The sequence below is a fragment of the Fistularia commersonii genome, chromosome 5 (genome assembly GCF_037954325.1).
Source record: "Fistularia commersonii isolate RoL2024-O1a breed Wild chromosome 5, RoL_Fcom_v1.0, whole genome shotgun sequence".
Lineage (NCBI taxonomy): Eukaryota > Metazoa > Chordata > Actinopteri > Syngnathiformes > Fistulariidae > Fistularia > Fistularia commersonii.
The window spans coordinates 14,798,566-14,811,129 of NC_141288.1; positions in this window are offsets into that span (position 1 = coordinate 14,798,566).

Sequence of the window (12,564 nt, forward strand, 5' to 3'; positions counted from 1 at the left end):
CCAAATCCTAATACAAGATGTCATTCCAAGTACTCGAACAAGAGCACTGACTTGTCTCAATTGAATGCAGTAAGTGCTCCTTGTTGGGGTGTTGGTAAATGATGCAGTTTCCCCAAAGCATATGATCACTGATCAGACCAAATTTGTTTGCCTGTCATGTATTTAAAAGTCAAAATTTGTCTGACCATTGTATAAGGATATAAATGCCCTCCTTTGACAGTGGACTGTTTTAGATATGCAGAGCTGCCGCTGTTTATATAGAAAACTTTTACCCCCAAAAAACTAATAATTTGTCTTGAATGTTACCTGAACATTTGCACTCACTTGAGTTACTGAATGCAGTAAGTGCTACATGTTGGGGTAATATTGGGGACACCTGGTCATACATCTCCGAAAACAATTTTCTCAATCACCAGATCCTAATACAAGATGTCATTCCAAGTACTCGAACAAGAGCACTGACTTGTCTCAATTGAATTCAGTAAGTGCTCCTTGTTGGGTTGTTGGTAAATGATGCAGGTCCCCCCTGAACATATTATCAAGCTATAATTGTCAGCAAGGAGGTCCACTTTAAATCCAAAAGAGAAATCGCTAGCTCTTGTTTTTTTCTGATCAGTTCACTTAAGATCTGTCAGTAAAATTCCTAAAAGAAAGGGTGGCGTTTGGTCAAGTAATAGTATGTGTCTCCTGTTGGGGCAGTTTTGCGCAGCATTGATCTGACCCTATTTTCAGCTTGTCAAATATGAAAAAGCAAATTTGTCAGACATTGGGAAAAGGGTATATACGCCCAATTACGATAGTGGACTATTTTAGATTTCCAGAATTGCTGCTGTTCCTAGAAAAACTTCCCAATTTGTCTTTAATGTTACCTGAACATTTGCACTCACTTGAGTTACTGAATGCAGTAAGTGCTACATGTTGGGGTAATATCGGGGACACCTGGTCATACATCTGATTACCTTTTGAATTTAAGCATTTTCTCAACCATCACATCCAAATACAAGATGTCATTCCAAGTCATCGAACAAGAGCACTGACTTGTCTCAATTCCATTCAGTAAGTGCTCCTTGTTGGGGTGTTGGGTAAATGATGCAGTTCCCTCCTGAACATATTATCAAGCCATAATTGTCAGCAAAGATGTCCACCTTGAATCCCAAAGAAAAATCCCTAGGTCTTGTTTTTTCTGATTAGTTCACTAAAGATCGGTCCGTGAAATTCCCAAAAGAAACGGAGTTTGGTCAAGTAATAGTATGTGTCTCCTGTTGGGGCAGTTTTGCCGAGCACTGATATGAGCTTATTTTCAGCTTGTCAGATACGAAAAATCAAATTGTCAGACGTTGGGAACAGGATATAAATGCCTATTTTTGACAGTGGACTGTTTTAGATATCCAGAGCTGCCGCTGTTTATCGAGAAGAGTTTTACCCCAAAGAACTGACAATTCGTCTTGAATGTTACCTGAACATTTGCACTCACTTGAGTTACTGAATGCAGTAAGTGCTACATGTTGGGGTAATATCGGGGACACCTGGTCATACATCTGATTACCTTTTGAATTTAAGCATTTTCTCAACCATCACATCCAAAGACAAGATGTCATTCCAAGTACTCGAACAAGAGCACTGACTTGTCTCAATTGAATTCAGTAAGTGCTCCTTGTTGGGGTGTTGGGTAAATGATGCAGTTCCCTCCTGAACATATTATCAAGGCATAATTGCCAGCAAAGATGTCCACCTTGAATCCCAAAGAAAAATCGCTAGGTCTTGTTTTTTCTGATTAGTTCACTAAAGATCTGTCAGTGAAATTCCCAAAAGAAACGGAGTTTGGTCAAGTAATAGTATGTGTCTCCTGTTGGGGCAGTTTTGCCGAGCACTGATGTGAGCTTATTTTCAGCTTGTCAGATATGAAAAATCAAATTGTCAGACGTTGGGAACAGGATATAAATGCTTATTTTTGACAGTGGACTGTTTTAGATATCCAGAGCTGCCGCTGTTTATCGAGAAGAGTTTTACCCCAAAGAACTGACAATTCGTCTTGAATGTTACCTGAACATTTGCACTCACTTGAGTTACTGAATACAGTAAGTGCTACATGTTGGGGTAATATTGGGGACACCTGGTCATACATCTGATTGCCTGTTGGAAACTAAGCATTTTAGTTTAACTAAGCATTTACCAAATCCAAAGACAAGATGTCATTCCAAGTACTTGAACAAGAGCACCGACTTGTCTCAATTGAATTCAGTAAGTGCTCCTTGTTGGGGTGTTGGTAAATGATGCAGTTTCCCCAAAGCATATAATCAAGTCAGTTTTTTCATTTGGAAGGTCTCCCTCACGTGCCAAACAGAATCCACAAGGTATTGCGCTTTTCATTCTATCAATGCTCAGTTTTGTTCTCCCAACAAGTCATGAAAATGTGTTTTGATTGTTACCCAAACATTTGCCATCAATTGATTTACTGCATGCAGTAGGTGTTACTGGGGGCACTGGGTGGGGGTACTAACAAATCAAAGGTTTTCGATCCCGTCCAATCTTTTCCTTTTGAAAATGCAGGTTCAATGACTCCAAAAGAGTTGTCTGAAATCCAATTAATATGTATGTCTTCTTCCGATCATTTTCAATGTGTTGACATAGTGGAGCCTATGGAGCCCCAACGTGCAGGCTATCAACAAAGGCCATGATCACCGAAACTTGCATATTCGCTTGAAATCAGTGAGTCATAAAGTCCTGCCAAACGATACAGTGAGTGCTCAATACAAGTAGGAAAAGAGTTGTGATTTTCATGGTAATTTGAAGTCAATTGGAAATCTTGAAAGCTCGAAGGCGGAGTCAGAGATGAGATACTCAAAATTGTATTTAAGTCTGGCATTTCCTTACCAGATGTACAATTCCATCTTCCTACAAAGATCTTGGATGAGCCAGGGATATGGTGATCATCCTTGCCAGGCATTGCCATCAAATGGAAACTGGTCATGCATTCCCCAGAATGTTTTGGAGCATATGAATGCTATAGCCGCGGTAAGTATTATACCCTCTGATACAGTTTACTGAAGTTTGTAAAAATTTGTCAACAACATGAACAGGGAGCCCTGGCTGTTCAGAAATGCCTGTCGGGGCTTGTATGGTCAGCTAAGATATGCTTTTCAAGAATTTGGAAGAATATTTGACAATTACCGTAGAGTACAAGCCACTGAAGAAAACTTATGCCGACAAATACTGATAATTCGTCTTGAATGTTACCTGAACATTTGCACTCACTTGAGTTACTGAATGCAGTAAGTGCTACATGTTGGGGTAATATTGGGGACACGTGGTCATACATTTCCGAAAACCAATTTTAAATTCAGCATTTTCTCAATCACCAAATCCTAATACAAGATGTCATTCCAAGTACTCGAACAAGAGCACTGACTTTTCTCAATTGAATGCAGTAAGTGCTCCTTGTTGGGGTGTTGGTAAATGATGCAGTTTCCCCAAAGCATATAATCACTGATCAAACCAAATTTTTTTGCCTGTCATGTATTTAAAAGTCAAAATTTGTCTAACAATTGTATAAGGATATAAATGCCCTCCTTTGACAGTGGACTGTTTTAGATATGCAGAGCTGCTGCTGTTTATATAGAAAACTTTTACCCCCAAAAAACTAATAATTTGTCTTGAATGTTACCTGAACATTTGCACTCACTTGAGTTACTGAATGCAGTAAGTGCTACATGTTGGGGTAATATTGGGGACACCTGGTCATACATCTCCGAAAACAATTTTCTCAATCACCAAATCCTAATACAAGATGTCATTCCAAGTACTCGAACAAGAGCACTGACTTGTCTCAATTGAATTCAGTAAGTGCTCCTTGTTGGGGTGTTGGTAAATGGTGCAGTTCCCTCCTGAACATATTATCAAGCTATAATTGTCAGCAAGGAGGTCCACTTGAAATCCAAAAGAGATATCGCTAGCTCTTGTTTTTTTCTGATCAGTTCACTTAAGATCTGTCAGTAAAATACCTAAAAGAAAGGGTGGCGTTTGGTCAAGTAATAGTATGTGTCTCCTGTTGGGGCAGTTTTGCGCAGCATTGATCTGACCCTATTTTCAGCTTGTCAAATATGAAAACGCAAATTTGTCAGACATTGGGAAAAGGATGTAAATGCCCAATTACGATAGTGGACTAATTTAGATTTCCAGAATTGCTGCTGTTCCTAGAAAAACTTCCCAATTTGTCTTGAATGTTACCTGAACATTTGCACTCACTTGAGTTACTGAATGCAGTAAGTGCTACATGTTGGGGTAATATCGGGGACACCTGGTCATACATCTGATTACCTTTTGAATTTAAGCATTTTCTCAACAATCACATCCAAATACAAGATGTCATTCCAAGTACTCGAACAAGAGCACTGACTTGTCTCAATTGAATTCAGTAAGTGCTCCTTGTTGGGGTGTTGGGTAAATGATGCAGTTCCCTCCTGAACATATTATCACGCCATAATTGTCAGCAAAGATGTCCACCTTGAATCCCAAAGAAAAATCGCTAGGTCTTGTTTTTTCTGATTAGTTCACTAAAGATCTGTCAGTGAAATTCCCAAAAGAAACGGAGTTTGGTCAAGTAATAGTATGTGTCTCCTGTTGGGGCAGTTTTGCCGAGCACTGATGTGAGCTTATTTTCAGCTTGTCAGATACGAAAAATCAAATTGTCAGACATTGGGAACAGGATATAAATGCTTATTTTTGACAGTGGACTGTTTTAGATATCCAGAGCTGCCGCTGTTTATCGAGAAGAGTTTTACCCCAAAGAACTGACAATTCGTCTTGAATGTTACCTGAACATTTGCACTCACTTGAGTTACTGAATGCAGTAAGTGCTACTTGTTGGGGTAATATTGGGGACACCTGGTCATACATCTGATTGCCTGTTGGAAACTAAGCATTTTAGTTTAATTAAGCATTTACCTAATCCAAATACAAGATGTCATTCCAAGTACTGGAACAAGAGCACCGACTTGTCTCAATTGAATTCAGTAAGTGCTCCCTGTTGGGGTGTTGGTAAATGATGCAGTTTCCCCAAAGCATATAATCAAGCCAGTTTTTTCATTTGGAAGGTGTCCCTCACGTGCCAAACAGAATCCACAAGGTATTGCGCTTTTCATTCTATCAATGCTCAGTTTTGTTCTCCCAACAAGTCATGAAAATGTGTTTTGATTTTTACCCAAACATTTGCCATCAATTGATTTACTGCATGTAATAGGTGTTACTGGGGGCACTGGGTGGGGGTACTAACAAATCAAAGGTTTTCGATCCCGTCAAACTTTTCCTTTTGAAAATGTAGGTTCAATGACTCTCCAAAAGAGTTGTCTGAAATCCAATTAATATGTATGTCTTCTTCCGATCATTTTCAATGTGTTGACATAGTGGAGCCTATGGAGCCCCAACGTGCAGGCTATCAACAAAGGCCATGATCACCGAAACTTGCATATTCGCTTGAAATCAGTGAGTCATAAAGTCCTGCCAAACGATACAGTGAGTGCTCAATACAAGTAGGAAAAGAGTTGTGATTTTCATGGTAATTTGAAGTCAATTGGAAATCTTGAAAGCTCGAAGGCGGAGTCAGAGATGAGATACTCAAAATTGTATTTAAGTCTGGCATTTCCTTACCAGATGTACAATTCCATCTTCCTACAAAGATCTTGGATGAGCCAGGGAAATGGTGATCATCCTTGCCAGGCATTGCCATCAAATGGAAACTGGTCATGCATTCCCCAGAATGTTTTGGAGCATATGAATGCTATAGCCGCGGTAAGTATTATGCCCTCTGATACAGTTTACTGAAGTTTGTAAAAATTTGTCAACAACATGAACAGGGAGCCCTGGCTGTTCAGAAATGCCTTTCGGGGCTTGTATGGTCAGCTAAGATATGCTTTTCAAGAATTTGGAAGAATATTTGACAATTACCGTAGAGTACAAGCCACTGAAGAAAACTTATGCCGACAAATACTGATAATTCGTCTTGAATGTTACCTGAACATTTGCACTCACTTGAGTTACTGAATGCAGTAAGTGCTACATGTTGGGGTAATATTGGGGACACGTGGTCATACATTTCCGAAAACCAATTTTAAATTCAGCATTTTCTCAATCACCAAATCCTAATACAAGATGTCATTCCAAGTACTCGAACAAGAGCACTGACTTGTCTCAATTGAATGCAGTAAGTGCTCCTTGTTGGGGTGTTGGTAAATGATGCAGTTTCCCCAAAGCATATAATCACTGATCAAACCAAATTTTTTTGCCTGTCATGTATTTAAAAGTCAAAATTTGTCTAACAATTGTATAAGGATATAAATGCCCTCCTTTGACAGTGGACTGTTTTAGATATGCAGAGCTGCCGCTGTTTATATAGAAAACTTTTACCCCCAAAAAACTAATAATTTGTCTTGAATGTTACCTGAACATTTGCACTCACTTGAGTTACTGAATGCAGTAAGTGCTACATGTTGGGGTAATATTGGGGACACCTGGTCATACATCTCCAAAAACAATTTTCTCAATCACCAAATCCTAATACAAGATGTCATTCCAAGTACTCGAACAAGAGCACTGACTTGTCTCAATTGAATTCAGTAAGTGCTCCTTGTTGGGGTGTTGGTAAATGGTGCAGTTCCCTCCTGAACATATTATCAAGCTATAATTGTCAGCAAGGAGGTCCACTTGAAATCCAAAAGAGATATCGCTAGCTCTTGTTTTTTTCTGATCAGTTCACTTAAGATCTGTCAGTAAAATACCTAAAAGAAAGGGTGGCGTTTGGTCAAGTAATAGTATGTGTCTCCTGTTGGGGCAGTTTTGCGCAGCATTGATCTGACCCTATTTTCAGCTTGTCAAATATGAAAACGCAAATTTGTCAGACATTGGGAAAAGGATGTAAATGCCCAATTACGATAGTGGACTAATTTAGATTTCCAGAATTGCTGCTGTTCCTAGAAAAACTTCCCAATTTGTCTTGAATGTTACCTGAACATTTGCACTCACTTGAGTTACTGAATGCAGTAAGTGCTACATGTTGGGGTAATATCGGGGACACCTGGTCATACATCTGATTACCTTTTGAATTTAAGCATTTTCTCAACCATCACATCCAAATACAAGATGTCATTCCAAGTACTCGAACAAGAGCACTGACTTGTCTCAATTGAATTCAGTAAGTGCTCCTTGTTGGGGTGTTGGGTAAATGATGCAGTTTCCCCAAAGCATATAATCAAGCCAGTTTTTTCATTTGGAAGGTCTCCCTCACGTGCCAAACAGAATCCACAAGGTATTGCGCTTTTCATTCTATCAATGCTCAGTTTTGTTCTCCCAACAAGTTATGAAAATGTGTTTTGATTGTTACCCAAACATTTGCCATCAATTGATTTACTGCATGCAGTAGGTGTTACTGGGGGCACTGGGTGGGGGTACTAACAAATCAAAGGTTTTCGATCCCGTCCAATCTTTTCCTTTTGAAAATGCAGGTTCAATGACTCTCCAAAAGAGTTGTCTGAAATCCAATTAATATGTATGTCTTCTTCCGATCATTTTCAATGTGTTGACATAGTGGAGCCTATGGAGCCCCAACGTGCAGGCTATCAACAAGGGCCATGATCACCGAAACTTGCATATTCGCTTGAAATCAGTGAGTCATAAAGTCCTGCCAAACGATACAGTGAGTGCTCAATACAAGTAGGAAAAGAGTTGTGATTTTCATGGTAATTTGAAGTCAATTGGAAATCTTGAAAGCTCGAAGGCGGAGTCAGAGATGAGATACTCAAAATTGTATTTAAGTCTGGCATTTCCTTACCAGATGTACAATTCCATCTTCCTACAAAGATCTTGGATGAGCCAGGGATATGGTGATCATCCTTGCCAGGCATTGCCATCAAATGGAAACTGGTCATGCATTCCCCAGAATGTTTTGGAGCATATGAATGCTATAGCCGCGGTAAGTATTATACCCTCTGATACAGTTTACTGAAGTTTGTAAAAATTTGTCAACAACATGAACAGGGAGCCCTGGCTGTTCAGAAATGCCTGTCGGTGCTTGTATGGTCAGCTAAGATATGCTTTTCAAGAATTTGGAAGAATATTTGACAATTACCGTAGAGTACAAGCCACTGAAGAAAACTTATGCCGACAAATACTGATAATTCGTCTTGAATGTTACCTGAACATTTGCACTCACTTGAGTTACTGAATGCAGTAAGTGCTACATGTTGGGGTAATATTGGGGACACGTGGTCATACATTTCCGAAAACCAATTTTAAATTCAGCATTTTCTCAATCACCAAATCCTAATACAAGATGTCATTCCAAGTACTCGAACAAGAGCACTGACTTTTCTCAATTGAATGCAGTAAGTGCTCCTTGTTGGGGTGTTGGTAAATGATGCAGTTTCCCCAAAGCATATAATCACTGATCAAACCAAATTTTTTTGCCTGTCATGTATTTAAAAGTCAAAATTTGTCTAACAATTGTATAAGGATATAAATGCCCTCCTTTGACAGTGGACTGTTTTAGATATGCAGAGCTGCTGCTGTTTATATAGAAAACTTTTACCCCCAAAAAACTAATAATTTGTCTTGAATGTTACCTGAACATTTGCACTCACTTGAGTTACTGAATGCAGTAAGTGCTACATGTTGGGGTAATATTGGGGACACCTGGTCATACATCTCCGAAAACAATTTTCTCAATCACCAAATCCTAATACAAGATGTCATTCCAAGTACTCGAACAAGAGCACTGACTTGTCTCAATTGAATTCAGTAAGTGCTCCTTGTTGGGGTGTTGGTAAATGGTGCAGTTCCCTCCTGAACATATTATCAAGCTATAATTGTCAGCAAGGAGGTCCACTTGAAATCCAAAAGAGATATCGCTAGCTCTTGTTTTTTTCTGATCAGTTCACTTAAGATCTGTCAGTAAAATACCTAAAAGAAAGGGTGGCGTTTGGTCAAGTAATAGTATGTGTCTCCTGTTGGGGCAGTTTTGCGCAGCATTGATCTGACCCTATTTTCAGCTTGTCAAATATGAAAACGCAAATTTGTCAGACATTGGGAAAAGGATGTAAATGCCCAATTACGATAGTGGACTAATTTAGATTTCCAGAATTGCTGCTGTTCCTAGAAAAACTTCCCAATTTGTCTTGAATGTTACCTGAACATTTGCACTCACTTGAGTTACTGAATGCAGTAAGTGCTACATGTTGGGGTAATATCGGGGACACCTGGTCATACATCTGATTACCTTTTGAATTTAAGCATTTTCTCAACCATCACATCCAAATACAAGATGTCATTCCAAGTACTCGAACAAGAGCACTGACTTGTCTCAATTCAATTCAGTAAGTGCTCCTTGTCATACCTTGTATGACCAGGTATGACAAGCTTCCCCGCCTCTGAGAGAAGAAACATTACCTCCGCTCCTCTGCTCCTCCGCTTCTCCGCTTCAGGCCCTGGAATTCCCGAACCGCTGGACATAAGCGAATCAAGGCCGGGCAGCTTCCATCCTCCGCTTCTCAGCTCATCCGCTCGAGGCCCTGGTACTCCCTGTCCGCGACCCCCCCCCCACCTAAACAAACTCACACACACACACACACAGACACACACACACACACACACACACACACACACGCACACACACCTTAACTCATACATCTGGTACTCATACATCTGGTCATACATCTCCGAAAACAATTTTCTCAATCACCAGATCCTAATACAAGATGTCATTCCAAGTACTCGAACAAGAGCACTGACTTGTCTCAATTGAATTCAGTAAGTGCTCCTTGTTGGGGTGTTGGGTAAATGATGCAGTTCCCTCCTGAACATATTATCAAGGCATAATTGTCAGCAAAGATGTCCACCTTGAATCCCAAAGAAAAATCGCTAGGTCTTGTTTTTTCTGATTAGTTCACTAAAGATCTGTCAGTGAAATTCCTAAAAGAAACGGAGTTTGGTCAAGTAATAGTATGTGTCTCCTGTTGGGGCAGTTTTGCCGAGCACTGATGTGAGCTTATTTTCAGCTTGTCAGATATGAAAAATCAAATTGTCAGACGTTGGGAACAGGATATAAATGCTAAATTTTGACAGTGGACTGTTTTAGATATCCAGAGCTGCCGCTTTTTATCGAGAAGAGTTTTACCCCAAAGAACTGATAATTCGTCTTGAATGTTACCTGAACATTTGCACTCACTTGAGTTACTGAATACAGTAAGTGCTACATGTTGGGGTAATATTGGGGACACCTGGTCATACATCTGATTGCCTGATGGAAACTAAGCATTTTAGTTTAATTAAGCATTTACCTAATCCAAATACAAGATGTCATTCCAAGTACTTGAACAAGAGCACCGACTTGTCTCAATTGAATTCAGTAAGTGCTCCTTGTTGGGGTGTTGGTAAATGATGCAGTTCCCTCCTGAACATATTATCAAGCCATAATTGTCAGCAAAGATGTCCACCTTGAATCCCAAAGAAAAATCCCTAGGTCTTGTTTTTTCTGATTAGTTCACTAAAGATCTGTCCGTGAAATTCCCAAAAGAAACGGAGTTTGGTCAAGTAATAGTATGTGTCTCCTGTTGGGGCAGTTTTGCCGAGCACTGATATGAGCTTATTTTCAGCTTGTCAGATATGAAAAATCAAATTGTCAGACGTTGGGAACAGGATATAAATGCCTATTTTTGACAGTGGACTGTTTTAGATATCCAGAGCTGCCGCTGTTTATCGAGAAGAGTTTTACCCCAAAGAACTGACAATTCGTCTTGAATGTTACCTGAACATTTGCACTCACTTGAGTTACTGAATGCAGTAAGTGCTACATGTTGGGGTAATATTGGGGACACGTGGTCATACATTTCCGAACACCATTTTGAAATTCAGCATTTTCTCAATCACCAAATCCTAATACAAGATGTCATTCCAAGTACTCGAACAAGAGCACTGACTTGTCTCAATTGAATTCAGTAAGTGCTCCTTGTTGGGGTGTTGGTAAATAATGCAGCTTCCCCAAAGCATATAATCACTGATCAGACCAAATTTTTTTGCCTGTCATGTATTTTAAAGTCAAAATTTGTCTGACAATTGTATAAGGATATAAATGCCCTCCTTTGACAGTGGACTGTTTTAGATATGCAGAGCTGCCGCTGTTTATATAGAAAACTTTTACCCCCAAAAAACTAATAATTTGTCTTGAATGTTACCTGAACATTTGCACTCACTTGAGTTACTGAATGCAGTAAGTGCTACATGTTGGGGTAATATTGGGGACACCTGGTCATACATCTCCGAAAACAATTTTCTCAATCACCAGATCCTAATACAAGATGTCATTCCAAGTACTCGAACAAGAGCACTGACTTGTCTCAATTGAATTCAGTAAGTGCTCCTTGTTGGGTTGTTGGTAAATGATGCAGGTCCCTCCTGAACATATTATCAAGCTAAAATTGTCAGCAAGGAGGTCCACTTTAAATCCAAAAGAGAAATCGCTAGCTCTTGTTTTTTTCTGATCAGTTCACTTAAGATCTGTCAGTAAAATTCCTGAAAGAAAGGGTGGCGTTTGGTCAAGTAATAGTATGTGTCTCCTGTTGGGGCAGTTTTGCGCAGCACTGATCTGACCCTATTTTCAGCTTGTCAAATATGAAAAAGCAAATTTGTCAGACATTGGGAAAAGGATATAAATGCCCAATTACGATAGTGGACTAATTTAGATTTCCAGAATTGCTGCTGTTCCTAGAAAAACTTCACAATTTGTCTTGAATGTTGCCTGAACATTTGCACTCACTTGAGTTACTGAATGCAGTAAGTGCTACATGTTGGGGTAATATTGGGGACACGTGGTCATACATTTCCGAACACCATTTTGAAATTCAGCATTTTCTCAATCACCAAATCCTAATACAAGATGTCATTCCAAGTACTCGAACAAGAGCACTGACTTGTCTCAATTGAATGCAGTAAGTGCTCCTTGTTGGGGTGTTGGTAAATGATGCAGTTTCCCCAAAGCATATGATCACTGATCAGACCAAATTTGTTTGCCTGTCATGTATTTAAAAGTCAAAATTTGTCTGACAATTGTATAAGGATATAAATGCCCTCCTTTGACAGTGGACTGTTTTAGATATGCAGAGCTGCCGCTGTTTATATAGAAAACTTTTACCCCCAAAAAACTAATAATTTGTCTTGAATGTTACCTGAACATTTGCACTCACTTGAGTTACTGAATGCAGTAAGTGCTACATGTTGGGGTAATCTTGGGGACACCTGGTCATACATCTCCGAAAACAATTTTCTCAATCACCAGATCCTAATACAAGATGTCATTCCAAGTACTCGAACAAGAGCACTGACTTGTCTCAATTGAATTCAGTAAGTGCTCCTTGTTGGGTTGTTGGTAAATGATGCAGGTCCCCCCTGAACATATTATCAAGCTATAATTGTCAGCAAGGAGGTCCACTTTAAATCCAAAAGAGAAATCGCTAGCTCTTGTTTTTTTCTGATCAGTTCACTTAAGATCTGTCAGTAAAATTCCTAAAAGAAAGGGTGGCG